The sequence below is a fragment of the Dasypus novemcinctus genome, chromosome 2 (assembly GCF_030445035.2).
Source record: "Dasypus novemcinctus isolate mDasNov1 chromosome 2, mDasNov1.1.hap2, whole genome shotgun sequence".
NCBI classification, from domain to species: Eukaryota; Metazoa; Chordata; class Mammalia; order Cingulata; family Dasypodidae; genus Dasypus; species Dasypus novemcinctus.
In genome coordinates, this window is record NC_080674.1 from 5,237,601 (window position 1) to 5,256,009 (window position 18,409).

At 47.1% G+C, this 18,409-nt stretch overlaps 1 non-coding gene across 1 annotated transcript; it reads left to right on the top strand.

Moving 5' to 3' along the window:
- The first annotated feature begins 5,820 nt into the window (after positions 1-5,820).
- Positions 5,821-5,927, top strand: LOC111760444 (U6 spliceosomal RNA). The gene has a single exon (XR_002794128.1). It is a non-coding gene; the product is annotated as a U6 spliceosomal RNA (small nuclear RNA).
- Positions 5,928-18,409: the final 12,482 nt, after the last annotated feature.

Below are 18,409 nucleotides of genomic sequence, written 5' to 3' on the forward strand. Positions count from 1 at the left end.
AATTCAATCCCATTGATCAGTGTGTCTGTTTTTATGCCAACACCATACTGTTTTGACCACGGTAGCTTTATAATACACTTCAAGTTCAGGGAGCATGAGTCCTTCGACTTCAACCTTCTTTTTTTGGTTGTTTTTTGGCTATATGGGATGCCTTTTCCTTCCAAATAAATTTGGTAATTGAATTTTCTATTTCTTTAAAGTAAGCTGTTTGAATTTTGGTTGTATCGCATTGAATCAATTTGTGTAGAATTGACATCTTCATGTTGTTTATTCTTCCAATCCATCAACATGGAATGTCTTTCCATTTGTTTAGGTTTTTTAAAATTTCTTTTAGCAGTATTTTGTAGTTTTCTAAATACAGATCCTTTATATTCCTGGTTAGATAAATTCCTAGATATGAGTCTTTTTGTTGCTATTGCAGATAAGACCACATGCCAGCCAACACTTCAACTGCAACCTGATGAGACCGTGAACTGGAAAATTCAGCCCAGCCCAAACTCCAAAACCCACAAGGCGGTGAGATAAAAAATGCATGTCTTTTCACCCCTCAACATTTGTGGAAGTACCATTACAAAGAGCATGGTTTTCTTGAAAAACACAATTGACTGGAAATAGACTTTTCAAAGTATCCAATGTTGGGAGCAGTCAATACGAGTGTACACTGAGTTCAGCAATGCCGGCAACATGGCCGCCAGAGCGGAGCCCACTTCCTTGTTCTTCTTCCTCCCCGCTCCTTTGTTCTCCGTTTCCCGCCACTGCCAGGCTGATAAAGCAGTGCGCAGGCGCAAGGCGCGAAACTGAAGTCTGCCTTCCACCCCAGCAACAGCAGCCACCAATCCCTGAACCCTGCCACTTACCCCAGCAACAGCGACAGCCAATCCCTAGCCTTCACCTCCTCACCCACCGCTCCTCCCCTTCCCAACAGTATATATGCTTTGTTCCCTCAATAAAATTTCGCAGCTTGATCAGAACACTGTCTTGCTGTCGTTCTTCGTGTCTCTTGTCCCACCATTCTTTCTCGTCAGGTTTCGAGCCCTCATTACTGTCCCACGTGCCGGGACAGCCAAGACAAATATGCCCATGTCACGACATCCATTTTATCTCACAAGAACTGGATAGCTTTTGTTACAAGGTGGTCTTCTGTCAATCAGTCTGTTCTAGGCCCAGGGCAGTCTTGCCTTGGTTACATTGTTCTAGCCCTGTCAGGTCATTTCAAACCTGACTTACCAGAAGAAAATAAATCAAACTGCTAAGTCAGCAAAACTGCTCTCCTGAACTTCTAGGGTCTGTCCAAAAGCAGGTTGGAATCTAATTAACATCCTCAATCAACCATGAACCAGTTCAGAAACTGTTGAAAGTAGACCACTTTCCTAGGTTTTATTTTTCCTAATGACATTCTCTAGGTTTCCCTGAAGAAAACAGCGTTAGAAAGCCATATGTATGGGAAGCATAAATGGCTCAACTGATAGAGCGTCCACCTACCATATGGAAGGTCCAGGGTTCTATACCCAGGACCTCCTGACCCATGTGGTGAGCTGACCCACGCACAGTCCTGCCCCGTACAAGGAGTGCTGTGCCACGCAGGGGTGCCCCTGCATCAGGGAGCTCCACATGCAAGGAGTGCGCCCTGCAAGGAGAGCCACTCCGCATGAAAAAAATGCAGCCTGCCCAGGAGTGGTGCCATACACGAGAGCTGACGCAGCAAGATGACGCAACAAAAAAGAGACGCAGTTTCCCAGTGCCCCCGGATAATGCAAGTGGATGCAGAAGAAAACACAGCGAATGGACACAGAGAGCAGACAACTGGAGGGAGGGGGGGAAGGGGAGAGAAATAAAATTTTTTAAAAATCTTTAAAAAAATAAAAGAAAATCATATTTATAACACTGCTGACTAATAGAATTCAAGGATAATTTTTCAGAATGTTCACCTTTCGTTTATAAAATCCTCATCTCTATTAAGTACAATACAAATGAAATATCATGTTGCTTCTTCAAATCGTTGCTCCGATAGCCGTCAGGGTTTACCTACAATGAGTATACCTGATGGGACAATATAGAACGTCCTCGGCATTTAGTGTGCTGTCTAGAAAGCACCCACTCATTGGCGAATGGACGGGTATCTGTCTAGAGGGCAGAGAGTGACGGGCTGACCCCAGCCTCCTGAGTTCTAGAAGGATGGCGGGTCTCTCTAACCAGCCAGAAGGAGCGCAAAGGGCATCCCAACGTGGTAAGGAAGCCGGGCTGCTCTGACCGGAGCAGGGCATGGCCAGTTGACGGAAGGGCTTGTGCTGAGCACTCACGGTCACCTCATTCGTAATCGGCCCGTACAAGGCACCGTTTCTGCTGGGGATGGACAGGGAAGGCGATGTTCTCCATCCCCCAAGGGTGCATCTGCGCAGCCTTCCCGGCAGAAGGGCAAGTCTGCCCACGTGCACCCCCTTGCCAGCATGCCTCCCGAGTTTTACATTTCTTTTAGAAAGATTCTGAAAACAGGACTGCTTTGTGGAGTACAGTGGAAAACAGGCACTTCGATATTTACAAATAAGCCCAGTTAAGGAAGATGACTGAGTTTGCTAAAACCGTGCTTGGGAGGAAATATTTGGAAAAGCATCATGTAATCTTCAGAACTGAGTGGACGCTGCAGGAGAGGAAGGGTCACTGCGTCAAAGCAAATCCCAGACAGTGGTACAAGACACGTCCCCGTCTCACCTCCTGGAGCGATGCTGTCTTGGCCAGGACCGGGATGAAGAGCAAGAGAGCTTGTTGTTGAGCTGCACAAGTTTGGGTGGATTCAGGAAGGAAGAGTTTGGATTCCTGAAAATATTGAATTCAAGAGAAACTTGAGAAAAGTGCAGGCTTATTGTTTCCTAATGCTTAAGTCTATGAGTCAGGAGGACTCCAGAGACCATCTGCCCAAGCAGCTGACCTGTGCAGGCGCCCCTTTCGGTCCTCGGTTCAGCAGCCACCAGAACCTGCCCCTGCAGTGCCACCAAGGGGTTTCCTTCCTGGGGGTGGCACATCTCAGAGCAGACAGTTCCCATTGTCAAGGTCAAACTAGAGATTGAAGCAGTCCAGTCATCACTGCCAAGAAGCATAATGAAAATCCTGGCTGTTCCTGTTATTTTTTGTAGATGTTGGCAATTGTTGGCTATCCCAGCTGTTGTCCATGTGTCAACCCTGCCTTCCCAACTTGATTGCAAACTCAAAGTGAAAAATGAGCCACTTCATACTGTATCACTCTCAGGGGCTGACCTGGTTGTGCCTAGTAGACACATGTTAACATCTTAATAAGTACTGTCTTACAGAGAGTTTTTTGGAGCAATTGCAGACATCAATTTGATGTCTTTGATTCGATGGAAGAAGAAACAACCTGGTTCTCCAATGAAATAACAATGCTCTCTTAAAAGCTTGCTGGTCTGTCTAGAAGTCACAGGGGGAGGCAGGGTTGAAACATCTCAAATTAAATGAGTGTCTCTCTTTGCAACATATTCAACAAACTAGGTTGGTTGCTTCCCCTGTTGCAAAGCAGCAAATCTCTGGTCCCAAAAGCATCAATGGAGAAAACTCCACTCCCAACTCTGGGGAAGGCATCAATTATTCCCTCTTGTTTTGGGTGCTAATGGAGCTGTCTAATTTGAAAGCTTCTAAAAAAGGAAATAATACTTAGCATTAGCATCGTGCCCGTCACTTTTGAAGGATGTGTAAAGGGAACGTTTGGCCCAATGGGGCTAGAATCATATTTCTCCGATAATGATAAGCCAATTCTTTTCACTTTGAATAAGAGGTGTTTTCATTAGGCCCATGGAAAATAACCAGGTAGAAAAAGAGGTCATTTTGCACATTCGATAGACTCTCCATTCATCTGCATCCTCAGAGCCAGCCCGGGGGTGGAAATCTGGAGAAAATGGGCGCATGTTCCACAATACTCAGCCATGAGGTTGTTGGTCCACACATGGTCCCAATGCTCTGGTTTTCATGGAATTATACTCCACTCTCCACTCATGTTAAAGGTGACCGGGGAAAAGGACATTTAACTTGAGGAGCCATGTTGGAGATTGAGCCCTTTCCCCACAAAGATATGTTGAAGTCTCAACTCTCGGCACTGTGGGTGTGAACCCATTTGCAAATAGGACCTTATTATTACTAGTTAAGGTGTGGACTCACTTGCGCATAGGATCTTTGAAGATCCTACTTAGATGTAGCCAAATTGAATCAAGCTGGACCTTCATGCAGATGCCCAAAGTCCTTACAAGCAAAGGAAGTTTGGACACAGTTGGTAGGATCCAGAAGTAAAAGAAGTCAGAAATGAGCAGAAATCAGGAGCAGACACAACGGGAGAGAGAGGTGACCATGTGACAGATGATTGCCATCACCAGAATGCTAAACTCTGAGAGAAAACAAATCCAATCAATGCTTTGATTTGGGATATCCTGTCTTCAAAAATGTGAGTCTATAAATCTCTGTTGTTTAAGCCAATCCATGGTGTGCTATTTGTTATAGCAGCTCTGGCAAACTAAGACAAGTGCTTCAGAACACCTAAAAGTGGGTACTTAAACTCTTACCAGAGACCAATTTCTCCAGAGTCCAGTTTCATTCCTTAAATGCACACATTTGTAAAATGTAATCCCCTCCCCAAGCCAGACCCTGTGAGAGGGCAGAGCTGAAGATGGGCTGGGTCGAGGCTGATCCCCAACAAGGTGATGGCAATCAGCTCAGGTGGCACTCTGGGACAACTTAAAGATACTTCATATCTACTTGTCAGAACAGTGTCATAATATCCCCCCCTTTTTTTAGAACAAGACATTTAACTGTGCTAGGAACAAGTGAAATAAATAAAACTCCATGACTTCTGCATCCTGGATGACTGCTGGTGGCAGTTGTCGTAGTCAGCCCTCCCTCCCACCGGTAGGTACCTGGTGGCCGGCTCCCTGTCCTTGTGTCACCCCACAGTCTTTCCCAGAGCACACGGCAAATCCCTGAGAAGCCCCCTTCTCCACAGCCACGCCCTCCCTGCTTAGGAGCAGGAGTCAGTTCAGATGATGCTTGGAGTCTCTTGGCACTGCTGCGTCAGGAGCCCTCTCTTTCTTAGATTTATACCAAACAAATGGGCTATTGTTCCACATTTCTGTATGTTTCCCCCAGTTAATTGGAAATGGTTCTGCCTGATTGGGAAGGTTTTCTATCTTGGGCTCCTTGAATAGAGAGCTCTTGTAATAAATCCTAAATCTTCAGGAGACAGACTCCTCAAATATCACCCTCTCAGAACTGAATGACAACTTGGGTTCTGATGAGAAATTTCAGTGCCTCTAATTTATGGGCTTTTTTTCTATTCTTTTTTCTATTCATTCAGTACAAGGGGCAGTATTCAGATAAATATTTTTAAAATAGCCTCTACTAAGAATTCTTGATCATGTTGAGAGCAATCTGTTGGGAAATTATAAACTAGCAAGGGAATATCATGGATGAGTGGGGAAAACAGTTTTTCTTCTTGAATCAATGAAAACAAGCGGACTGTTGCTTTGGTTTTTTCAAGGAAAATACATCTTATATTAACCCCTCCCTCATGTTTTTTGTTTCGTTTTGTTTTGCTTTTACTAATAGAGAAATTCCATCCCACTCTGGAGAAGACAGATGTTCTCCATGTCCACTCTTAGCTCAGCCTCGCTCCCATCTCAATATGCACTTGGCAAGCAGTGAGTTAGTCAGCACCTGCGCTGTGCCTGGCAGAGTGCTGGACTCTGCCGCTCTGGAGAGGAATCAGACGCTTCAGTGTGAGACATGCATTGCCTGACAAGTGGACAGACAATAAAACAAATGTTAGTGCTCGCTTTGGCAGTATATATACTAAAATTGGAATGATACGGAGAAGATTAACATGGCCCCTACACAGGCATAACATGGAAATTCATGAAGCACTCTGTATTTTTATGAGAGTAGTGGAAGCTTTTCTAATGCAGCATAAAACTCCGAAGCTGTAGTAGAAAAGATTGAAGACTTGACCAAATTGAAAAGGAAAAACTTGTGTGGACAGAAACACTGGAAATAAATGACAGACTGAGAAAATATTTGCAATATGTTTAACCAAGAACTAATACTCATAATATAAAGAGTTATTATAAAGCCATAAGAAAAAGATGACAAGAAAATTGGGCAAATGCGATGAACTGTGTGTGTACTAAAAGAAATCTAAACAGCCAGTTTATTCAGAATTGATGTACAACCTCTCTAATAATGAAAGACATGTAAATAAAAAAAGAGATGACTTTAAAAATAAATAAATTTTAATACAAAGCCATAGGTCCTATGATACTGGTTATGTACAAGACACGTATAAGTGGGGGAGGAGTTGTCTGAATCTGTGCTGGGCTGTCAAAGACACCAAATGACACTTCGGATTGGCCTTTGGGGCAGATGTAAACCTAATTATTGCTCATCATTTCATTTTCTTCTGGGCACCAAGGAGGATGAATTTACCAGACCCTTTGTGTGAGTGGGGCCAGGAAACTAAATCTGACCAATGGAATATGGGCAGATGTGTATAGGCTACTTCCAGGCTGGCCTGGAAGATATATTTCACATCCAGTCCTTTCTTCTCTACTTCTATGGCAAACTTGGAGCCACGTCTTGGGTGCAATGTGGCAGCTTCCCAAGATGGAAGGAGCCTGAATCGCTGAGTCTCTGCTTGGAGGAGAGTGAGCTAACTAAAGCCAGCTCATTGGACAGCAGGCGTGTGAGAAGTGAACTTTCATTTTGTGGAGCCACTGACATTTGGGGGTTGTTTATTACAACAACTAGCATAATGTATTTAATACTATGGAATTAACCTTGAAGTGGGTTGCTACTGCAACAAAAATAAGTGTGACAATTTTTCTTAATAGTTGAGCAAATGTGATCAGGAAACATAGCAGCTGGGTGACTGGCATCTAAGTTCTGTAGTGACAAGTCATTTGGAGAAACGATCCCCCGAAGAACCTTGGAAGGCAGACCCCAGGACTACTGGGCTTATAGAGGTTGTCATGGAGAAAAGAATGGTACAATTGTGTTTTAATTAGAATTGGATCTGTCTGACAAGGCATCACAAGAAAATGATGAGTTTGGGGAAAAAATAGCTGTTTCGTAAGCAGAAAATAAAGGGAAATAGAGACTCCAAACATTCAAGGCCTTATAGGGTTGAAAAAGGTAGCTTTTTAGTCCCCAAACATTAAAATGTGGGAATAAAAATAATATGAGTGGACAACAGCCTGGTGAACTTTCTGAATGGAATAGAGTGACTTAGGGCAGAGATGTGCGTCAACAGCTCCAAGGAGGCTGCTGCGATTATGTTGGGAGAGAGGGACAAGGACGCAGGAAGACCTAGGCGATTAGCGAACAATATCCAGGAAGATGTTTGGGTGTGGTTACTGGTACATGTAATTGACTGGAAGCAAATAGATCAGAAACCACTAAATTTTTTTTTAAAGATTTATTTATTTATTTATTTATTTATTTCTCTCCCCTTCCCCCCACCCCAGTTGTCTGTTCTTTGTGTCTGTTTGCTGCGTCTTCTTTGTCCGCTTCTGTTGTCAGCGGCACGGGAATCTGTGTTTCTTTTTGTTGTGTCATCTTGTTGTGTCAGCTCTCCATGTGTGTGGCACCATTCCTGGGCAGGCTGCACTTTCTTTGGCATTGGGCGGCTCTCCTTACGGGGCGCACTCCACGCGTGTGGGGTTCCCCTACGCCGGGGACACCCTTGCGTGGCAGGGCACTCCTTGCCTGCATCAGCACTGCGCATGGGCCAGCTCCACACGGGTCAAGGAGGCCCGGGCTTTGAACCGTGGACCTCCCATGTGGTAGATGGATGCCCTAACCACTGGGCCAAGTCCGCCGCCAAAACCACTAAATTTTTGAGGCAATTGCACTGCAAAAATTACCACGAGACTGGACGAAGAAATCCTTTGGGTGTTTGGGGCTTAAAAACAATCTTTGAGTGCCCAGTCTTTCTGAAACAGGAAGCGAAACTCCATGGTTAAACTCTCCCAAGGAGAACACTCTGCGCAGCATTTATTCACTGGGATGTGGCCGTGGCTATCCGTGACTAGAGCAGAGCCCCCATAGAGACAGATCTGGGGCTACAGGAATGGGGTCCCAGAAAGGAGAGGCAGAGTCTCATCAAGGCCTCCCCTGCGGCCAACCAGGAAAACATCCCACACCTGCCCAAGTGCCACTGTGGAGTAGTGGACAACGGGGGCTTCCATTCTTCGATATTGGAAAATACCGATGCAATCCCTGGCATGTGACTAGCTGCCATCAAGTTGGCGAGAACTTTTGCTTTCTAATTTATAAGTGTCAGAAGAAGTCTGCTGACTTGTCACAGCCAACAGCACAACTTCTCAGTCTTGCTGCAGAATAACATTAACTGGAAAGCAGATTTGGCTCAACGGATAGAGTGTCTGCCTACCACATGGGAGGTCCAGGGTTCAAACCCAGGGCGTCCTGATCCGTGTGATGAGCTGGCCTATGCGCAGTGTTGATGCGCACAAGGAGTGCCATGCCACGCAGAGGTGTCCCCCGCATAGGGGAGCCCCATGTGCAAAAGTGCGCCCCGTAAGTGGAGCCATCCATAGCGAAAAAAGTGCAGCCTGCCCAGGAGTGGCACTGCTCACATGGAGAGCTGATGCAGCAAAATGACGCAACAAAAAGAGACACAGATTCCAGATGCCGCTGACGCAAGCAGACACAGAAGAACACACAGCAAATGGACGAGAGCAGACAACTGAGGCGGGGAAGGGGAGAGAAATAAATAAAAACTAAATCTTTTAATAAAATTTGAAAAAAGAATAAACTTAACTTTCCTGTTCTCTGCCATAATCTTGTCTGTGGAGAAGTTGATTATTTTGACATTCTACAGGAGAGCACACTGGTCCTTCACACTGATGGAATTATGCTGACTTAACTAAAAGAGCAAGAAGTAGCAAATGCCTTGGATGCCTTTCTAAGATCCATGAGAGCAAGAGGATGGGACAGAAATGCCAGAAAATTCTCAGCCCCAACGGGTGGAATTCCCAGGCACCTAGAGCACATCAGGTGTTCTCTTCCTGGAGGAAGAAGAGTTGCTACATGTTGTTGCCCCAACAACTAAGAAAGGGTTCAATACGTAGGGGCCCTGGACTTTGGATTTTGGAGCCAACGTATACTCCATTTCAATATGCTCCTCCAACCCATTTATGGAGTAACCCGAAAAAAACAATGGGAGTGGATTGCAAAGCAAGAGAAGGTTCTGTCACAGGTGCAGGCTGTAATCCAAGCTGCACTGCTGGTTGGCTCTTACGACACAGCAGATCAAATGATACGGTGTCTCTGGAAAGTCCCAACAGAAGGATCACAGGGCAGACTCATTGTATTTTGGGGCAAAAACCAGTTCTCCAGAGAAATATTCTCTTTTTTTAAAAGAAGCTCCTGGTTGTTACTAGACCATGGAAGACACTGCCCTCCTGACCAGGGGATTTCGGTGACCATGGGACAGAACTTCCACATGGAGGAGGTGGGATCTGGTCTACCAAGCCATGTGGTTGGGCAAGCGCAGCAGCAAGTGGGGACTGTGTCTGGGCCTCCGGTGGGTCCAGAAGGCACAGGTGAGTTGCACAAGCAGGTGGCTCCGACTCTGACACCTGTCTGCTCCACTACCTCTTTGTCCCACGGCCTTAGGAGGAGGCTTTCACGTCTGGTTGACTGGGGAGGTAATAAAACCCTCCGACCTTCTTTAGAGAGGCTCTGCACAAAGTACAGGAACCAGCTGGAAGTGGCCTGCTGTGGCATTCCAGCCCAGTCAGGAAAGTTCTAGAAACACTGTTCTGGGGAGAAATCTTTTGAGAGGGCAGAATGCCAAGGAGTACATTTGCTTGTCCATTTTGTCTACATTGAGAAGTAACCAGAAGTTATTTATACAGTGATTTATGAATAGCTGCTAATGATTTGGCTGGATGGCCGGGGACATATAAGGCCCAGATTGGAGGGTGGGTGGGTGGCAAGAAGCTGTGATTGGAGGCATGTGGCTGGCCCTCTCACAATTTTATGTCATGTGAGCAAGTGATAAAATTTTCAAAAGCATCACACAGGCAAACAATGCGTGTCCTTGGATTTAGCCTAGCTTTTGGGACCCATGTAAGTGATAAAAACAAAATAAAACAAACCAAAATCAAGTGGAAGTGGTTAAAATGGGAAATGTTATGTTTGTGTATCCTACCAAAAAAATGCATAAAATACAACCCTAAGTCAAGTCTGGCATATGCCCAAGCTTCCCAGCATCCAAGTCAGACAAATAAGGGGATTAAAGGATTTATTTGTGGACTTCCTTGTCTTGCACATGTCTGAAGCTGAGCTTTCAACTGAGTAAGAGCAACTGGAATATTCTTACTAGGCAACGCCTTCCCCTCATATTATAAAAAATGTTCATTATAAGATAGATCTATGACATTTTATAAATATATATCTATATACATACACACACAGGCACATCAAAATTACATACGTGTGTGTGTGTGCAACTGCACGCGTGTGTGCGAAATCAAACAGGCCGTCCACTGCAGGAGAAATACCCTCTCTAACCCCATATAGGAAAAATCCAAAATTAAATACCAAGTGGGTTTGAATAAAAGGCCAGAAACCAAATTCAAGGGGCTTGCTCAAATCCGTCACAGAAGCAGAGCAGCGGCAGGTGCACACTGGGGGCTGGGCAGTGCTGGGTGACGCTAGGGGCCGGGCAGTGCTGGGCACACGTTGGGGGCTGGGCAGCGGCAGGTGCACACTGGGGGCTGGGCAGTGCTGGGTGACGCTGGGGGCTGGGCAGCAGCGGGTGTACGCTGGGGGCAGTGTGAGCCTCATGTCTGGCGCCCACAGCCCGCTCCTCGAATGCCACGCCTCTGTATTCCAGCACACAGACATCAGCCCAGGATCAGGGCTGGACAGGGTTTTCATCTCAGGTCAAAACCCAGTGCATCAGTCAAGGTTCTCTAGGGAAACAGAATCAACAGGAGATAACTGGCAATAGTACCGGATTTTATAAAATTCTCTCACGTGCCCATGGGGATGCACAAGTCCGAATTCCACAGGCAGGCTGCAACCAGGGGCTCAGATGAAGGTCCTTGGTGAGTTTCTGGGAGAGGTTGGCTGTCCGAAGCCAAACTGGAAAATCCTCTCTGAATGCTGAAATCACCTCCCCTTTTAAGGCATTCAGCTGATTGGATAAACTCGTGGGGGCAGCAATTTTGCTGATTGAAGGAGATGTAATCAGCCAGCTATGAAGTAAACTCATGATGACTAAAGTCCATTAATGCCCTTGTACTACAGTTAGCCCAGTGCTTGCTTGTCCAAACAACCGGGCACAATTAGCTGGCAGAGTTGACACATGAGCCTAACCATCCCAGACGGTAATATAATTTAAATAAACGAGAATGTTGTGTTTTAGATGCAATAATAAATATCAAATATCACATATAACAGCAGACTATCTTAGAATCAGTAATTCACAAGAGAAGTGAATTTTCTGAGAAAATTAAAGATAAAGAGAAGTTTGAGAATCATCATGGCAGAAGAGGAAGATGAGAAAATGGGGGGAAAGTGAGAAAAAACTGTCTACCTGATCATCTGTGGCAGGGGTTGGAGAACTTTTTCTATAAAGGGCAGATGGAAAACATTTTTCACATGGCACACCATGTAGCCTCAGACACAAAACTCTACCTGCCCTTGTGGTGTAACCGCAGTCCTGGGCAAGCCTTAAGTGGGTGAACGGTCTTGGCTGGGTTCCAACAAACTACTTGTAAAAAGAGGCAGTGAGGGGAGCAGATGTGGCTCAAGCAGTTGGGCACCCACTCCCATATGGGAGGTCCCAGATTCAGTTTCACGACCTCCTACAGAAAATTAGCTGACAAAATGAGCTGACTCAAGGAGCAGATACAAAGGAGTGGGGAGTGGATGTGGCTCAAGCAGTTGGGCACCTGCCTCCCACATGGGAGGTTCTGGGTTTGGTTCCTGGTGCCTCCTAAAGAAGACAAGCAGACAATGAGCAGAGACAATAAGCAGACACAACGAGCAAACAGACAAGGGGGCCATCTCAGGGGAATAGAAAGAGGCGGTGGTCTGGATTGGGCCCACAGGACATAGTTTTTGATGCTTCATCTTAGTTTATCAGGCAGTTATGACACAGTCCCCACAATGGGGTGGCTTAACCCACGGGAATTTATTGTCTTGCGGTATCGGAAGCTGTAGCTGGGCTTCTTCCCAGGGCGGGTAGCATCTGGGTTGCCTCAAGTGACCCAGCGATGTCGTCTTCCTCTCCAGGCTCCCACTGGCTCCAGGCTACCCCCACCCAGCCTTCTCCAGCCCCGGCTTCTGGTTTCTCCTGCAGTAAGTGGATTAAGGCTCCTCTCACTCCAGGTGGCCACACCCTGACTAAAGTACCATCTTCAGAGGGTCCTATTTACAGAGGTAAACAGGGCTGCATCCCACAGGAACGCAAAGGAAGACTAAGGGCTGCTAAACCGGGACACAACTCAGTCTACAGGAGGAAGCCTGCAATGAAGGAGGAACAAGACGCCGCACTGGCCAGCTAGGCATCCCTGCGACTTCTCTGGGGAAGTTAAGACCGCCTCTGGGATTTGGTAATATGTCTAAGGCATTCGTTTCCTATGCAATAGTTCATACCTGCATTTAAGGGGTGACTCTACATTTTAACAAGGATTGAAGACTACTCTGTAGTTAAAAGTACAATTATAAAAATGTGCTTTCATTAATTGTAACAAATGTGCCACTGAATGCGAGGTGTTAATATCAGGGTGGTATATGGCAGCCTGCCTTTTATGCATGATTGTTCTGTAAACCCACAACTTCGCTCATAAAAACTTTTAGATTAAAAATCATTCTAAAGTTAATACCAAAATTACTGTAAGGAAATTTTCTTATAAGATAACTTAATCTGCATAGCACCCACAGTAAGTAAGCAGTGACCATTCCTAAGGGACAAATCATTCTTTGCCTTCTGCAAGAATTTGCCTTTGAATTTCTTTAAATATTTATATCCCTTGCTGAATTTAATCTGGGGAAGGACAATTGCAAAGAAAGGTGTTAGGTATTTAGGGGACGTTTTTAACCCAGTGAGACATTATGCTAATTTGTTTCAAAATGTTGAAGAAAGAGGACCAAGCAGCACAAGAACTGGACTTATTTGGGCTTTGAATTGCCGTGTATGGGTGTGTTTACCCACCAGCAAGCTCAGCGTGACAGGACTAGTAAATAACTGGAAATCCCTGGGAGAAAGTTTCCATTTAAGGGATTGGGTCCCTAAAGTAGAGTTCTCTCTGCCTGACTATAGAGCCAACTTCACAAGGCCACAGGCCACCACTGTCCTGGAGCTGACCTTAGGCTGGGGGTCACGTCCATTCAATGGACAAAGAATAGTTTCTTCAGCAAATGGTGCTGGACACATGGAGATCCACACACAAGAATGATTTTTGAACCCCACCCTCTCGGCAGCTCAAAATGAACCAGCGTCCTAAATATGAGTTGTAACACCATAAAACTCTTAAAAGAAAACACAGGGGGAACTCTCCAGGACCTTGTGGTGGGCCACACATTCTTAGATGACACCAAGACCATGCAACAAAAGGAAAACTAGATCGATTGGACGTCATCGAAATTTAAAACTTGTGTGCATCAAAGGACATTATCAAAAAAGTAAAAAGCTAATCTACAGAATGGGAGAGGCCATTTGGAAATCTGATAAGGGTTTAATATCCAGACTACACTAGGAACTGCTACAACTCAACAAGAAAAAGACAAATGACCCATTTTTTAAAATGGGCAAAGGATTCGAATAGACATTTCTACGGCCAATAAACACATGAAAAGACGCTCAATGTCATTAGCCGTTAGGGAAATGCAAGCTGAAACCACAGTATGACACCACTTCACATCCACTAGCATGGCTATTGCTAAAACAAAGAAACAAAAACTGCAAATAACGTGTTGTCAAGGCTGTGGAGGAACAGGACCTTGTATGTTGTTGGTGGGATGTGACGTACGGTGCCGCTACTGTGGAAAACAGTTTGTGGTTCCTCACAAAGTTAAACACAGAACTACCATACAACCCAACAATAATACCTCCTCCTCGAGGACTTGAGACCAGGGACTCACATTGAAGTTCATAGCAGCATTGTTCACAATAGCCACAGGGAGGGAACAACACATGTCCATTAACAGGTGACTGCAGAAACAAAATGTGGTCTATGCACGCAGTGGAGTATTATTACTCAGCTGCAAAAAGGAATGAATTCTGTTACACGCTACCCCATGGACGAACCCTGAAAGCAGCACATCGAAGAAATAAGCCAGACACAAAATATTGCATGGGTCAACTTACACGACATATTTAGAATAAGCAAATAGAGAGAGGAAATGTAGATTCCAGGTTGTGAAGGGTTGGGGGCAGGGGTGGGGAATTATTGTTTAATGGGTGCAGAATGCTCCTTTGGGGTGGTGAAAGCTTTTGGTAATGGATGGTGGTGATAGCAACACAATACTGTGAAGGTAAGTAATATCACTTATGTACTTATAAAGCTGTACTTACTAAAGTGCTTAAAATGGGAAATTGTCTGTTGTATATATACTACCACAATAAAAATTCAAGAAAGAAAGGAAAAGAACAGGGGAGCAGGTGTTGTTAAAGGTAGGTCTCTTACCCAGGGCAGGCTGGTCCTCCAGGTAGCTACTTGTCCCACCAGACAATGCCGCTTTGTCTTCTTGTGCTGCCTTTCTGACCCATTCTTTCCTCATTTATGTCCTTGTACTTGCCTAGCCCAAGCTTTCTCTGGGGCACCGATCACATTGCAGGTAAAGAAATGTTCCCTGGTTAGCCTGACTGGTCTTGGGTGGTCCCAGTTTCTCTCAGCCCCATTGCAAGCACAGCTTACTTTTACTTCTCACCCTTCACTTACTCAGTCGCTGAACATTTGGTAAGGGCCTGCTATGTGCATGTGCTAGACGTGGGCCCAGGACTGAGGGACATCAGTGAGCAAAGCTTACATTCTAGGGGGAGAAGACAGAAAACAGCCATTCAGTGAAACAAATAAGGGAATCCTGCGTCATGTTAGAAGGTGAAAAGTTCTCCAGGAAAAAATGAAAAGCTAGAGCAGATCTGGGTGTAGGGATGAGGGTAGGGTGTTAAACAGAGCCGTGCAGCTTGGCTAAGATGAGAAGGTGAGAAATGAGCAAATGAATGGGGGAGGGAATCAGCCAGGGTTACACCGAGGAGAGTGTTCCCAGTAGGGGGAACGCTAAGGGAGGCTGTGCCGGGGAGATCCGAGGACTATCCTGGGAGCAGCCCGGCTCTCGCTGTGTGAGCGAGCGGACAAGGAGGAGAGGAAGAGACAGCGAGCAGCCCTCGTGGCTGCCCAGAAGCACGGACGCCGGCTGTCCTCTCGCTGGGTGGGAAACCAAGGGAGGGTTCCGAGCACGGGGCGTGGAGGGCTTGTGTTGGGGCTTGGTCTGGCGTGGGTGCTACTGGATTCCTCTGGCTCCTGTGTGGATAGCCAGGGAAGGACGAGGACTAGAAGCAGGAGACCCAGGCTACGGCAGTATCACAAGGGGGGCTGATGGCGGCTGGGACCGCGGTGCTGGCTAGGAGGGGCTGAGCAGTGGCTGGATTCTGGGTGCTCGTTGAGGAAGGGCCGACTGCTCTGCTGAAGGGGTGTAACAGAAAGAGAGGGGAAGTGGACGTGGCTCAACTGATAGAGTGTCCGCCTACCATATGCACGGTTCAGGGTTCGATCCCCAGGGACTCCTGACCCGGGCGGTGAGCTGGCTCACGCGCGGTGCTGAGATGTGCAAGGAGGGCCCTGCCAAGCAGGGGAGCCCCACGTGCAAGGAGTACGTCCCACAAGGAGAGCCGCCCCACGTGACAGAAGTGCAGCCTGCCCAGGAGTGGCGCCGCGCACGTGGAGAGCTGACGCAGCAAGATGATGCAACGAAAGAGACGCAGTTTCCCAGTGCTGCCGGATAATGCAAGCGGATGCAGAAGAACACACAGTGAATGGACACAGAGAGCAGACAATGGGGAGGCGGAGGGAAGAGAAATAAGTAAATCTTTAAAAAAAATAGTAAGAGAGGGATAAAGGGTGGCGCCAAGGCTTCTGTACTGACATGGCTGGCAGAGATAGGGAAGGCCGGGGTGGCGGGGGGAGGCCGCAGGCTCGGACGTGCTGGATCTGAGCTGTCTACTGATAACTGGCCTCGCAACCCTCTTTTTTAGTTCTGGAGGTTCGGGGGCTTGAACCCGGAACCTCATATCTGGGAGGCAGGCACTCAACCACTCGAGCCACATGCCCGTCAAGACCCTCTCTTGATCTGCCTACATTTGCTCTCAAGGGTACTTTTATCACCAAGTCTGCAGGCCCCTCTCCAATAACTCGAGTAGACGTCCTCCCCAGGAACTGTACTCGTAATAACAACAACGTGGATCAACGTGGATGACACTGTTGAGCGGAGCAAGCCAGACACAAAAGGATACACACTGCATGGTTGCACGGCGATGAACCAAACATATTGTGTAACATACTGTATGATTAAAAAAAATTTTTTTTTCTATGTGTCTGGAACTTTTAATTGAGAAATGTGTGTTTTTATGCAACTGTTTTCTTTTTCTTTTTAATTATTGTTTATATTTTCCATAATTAAATACATAAAACAAAGTTTTAAAAAGTAAAATTTTAAAAAAGTGAAGTGATAGCCGGAATATACTCAGAGTATACGCATAACAGGCAGCCAAGTAGTATTAATTGCTCATTTGTGTCTTGATGGAATCACAACCGGGTTTCTCAGGGATAAGAAAAGCAGAAACTAAAGCAATTTTCCAGTGAATTTTATCCAATTAATACAGAAAGTCAACCAGATAATTCTAGGAAAAAGAAATCTCTCCCTTGCACATTCATTTGTTTTTATTCCTGCATGACTTGTAAATATGTACCTTGACAAATAAATGTGGGGCTTGAAAACATTGCCATGTCACAAAGAGAATTACTAAATTTTAATCAAGGGTGATTCAGAGAAAGAGTTTCTCACACGGCTGGGCAAGTGGAGGCCTGGGGAAGGGTCTCCGGCAGGGGTTCTTAACCTTTTCTGTTCCACGGACCCCTCTGCCAGTAGGGCGAAAACCACCCACCCCTTACTAAGTCCACTCTACCCTGCGTGTTATTTAATCAGTAGATCACACCGGCACCAACACGCCCACAGGAATTATGTGTTTTGATTTTAAACTCAAGTTGACGGACCCCCGACATCTCTCCAGCGCCCTGGGCTTAGAGGACCCCTGTCTCTCCAGCGCCCCCAGGCTTAGGGGACCCCCCGTCTCTCCAGGTTCCCTGGGCTCTCTCCAGGGCCCTGGGCTTAGGGGACCCCTGTCTCTCCAGGGCCCTGGCTTAGGGGACCCCCTGCCTCTGCAGGGCCCTGGGCTTAGGGGACCCCTGCATCTCTCCAGGGCCCTGGACTTAGGGGACCCCCTGTCTCTCCAGTGCCCCGGGCTTAGGGGACCCCTGCATCTCTCCAGGGCCCTGGCTTAGGGGTCCCCTGCATCTCTCCAGGGCCCTGGGCTTAGGGGTCCCCTGCATCTCTCCAGCGCCCCTGGCTTAGGGCGCCGTTCTCCAGCAGGGGGAGCCGGGGCGGGCAGCCCGCTCCACGCTGCCGCTCCAGCCCGGTTGATTTCACGGGCCTCCCGGGGCTTCTGCCCTGCTGCCGGGTGTTCCGGCACCCTGAGGAGGGGCTCCCCTCCTGGGTCCCACCGGGCTGCCTTCCCGCGTGGGCTCGGTCCTTGGGCCCCAGTTATTGAGCACCCTGCAGGGCCAGCCGCGCAGGGAGCCCTGGGATGTCACTCAGGGGGTGACTGGGGGGTGGGGTTAGCCTTGGGGCGCAGTGGGAGCTCCGTGGTGGGGAGGGAGGAGTGGAGGAGGGCTTCCAGGGGGCGGCTCGGGGCCCTCTCGGCCTCTCTCAGCCAGGTTCACGCAGGTCAAACCGCAGGAGCGCGGAGGCCCTTTGTTACAGCTCAGGGCATCTGAGGCAAGGCCAGTGCCTCAGGGGACTCGCAGACCCTGAGGCTTGATCTGAGGGCCAGGCTGCAGGGACGGTCCCAGTGCACCTCACCAGTGCCCCCAGGAGCTGCCCTGCTCCCCAGGCTCCTGTTTCAGATCACACTTTATTTCCAGGGGTGCCATGCAAATCGCTTTAAATTTAGAAGGAGCTCACGTCTGCACTCAGTTAGTAGGTAGTATTATCGAGCAGTTTAAAGTTGGGGGAAGGTGATTAAAAAATCAAACGCACGACTGCGGCGTCTAACTCTCCCCCCAACGCTGACCGTCACCATTACAGACGTCACACAAGTGCGATGTTG